This window comes from Rhincodon typus, chromosome 37 (assembly GCF_021869965.1).
Source record: "Rhincodon typus isolate 14 chromosome 37, sRhiTyp1.1, whole genome shotgun sequence".
NCBI lineage: Eukaryota > Metazoa > Chordata > Chondrichthyes > Orectolobiformes > Rhincodontidae > Rhincodon > Rhincodon typus.
Window position 1 is genome coordinate 16,496,313 of NC_063368.1, and position 591 is coordinate 16,496,903.

The window sequence follows — 591 nt, forward strand, 5'->3', positions numbered from 1 at the left end:
TCTCACACACACACAGACATGTACAGAGACTGTCTCACACACACACACTTACACAGACAGAGACACTCTCACAGACACAGAGAGACACACAGTAACTCGCACATATGCAGCAGACAGACCCATGCTAACACTCAGAGAGACACACGCACAGACAGAGACAGTCTCACACTCAAACATTCGCACTCACACAAACGGACACATGCACGCAAACATTTACCCGACAGGATGGATTCATGCCTTCCAGTGAGGACCCAGCCCCACAACATGTTCTACCCACCGCCCACCTCCCCAGTGTCTGAGTCAACATCAGCTCATGGATTGGACAGTGGGGGCGTAACACATTCTCGCTCAGTCACGCAGGCACACAGACACACACATAGACAGACAGTCACGTACACAGACACACACTTAGACAGACAGTCACATACAGAAACATGCACAGAGACATGTATAGACACATAATAAGCCCTTCACACACACAGACATGTGCACAAGACAAATACACAGTTGCACACATAGACACAGGTTTAGATGTGTACACACAGCCTCACACACGCGCGCGCACACAGCCTCACACATACACACACACAC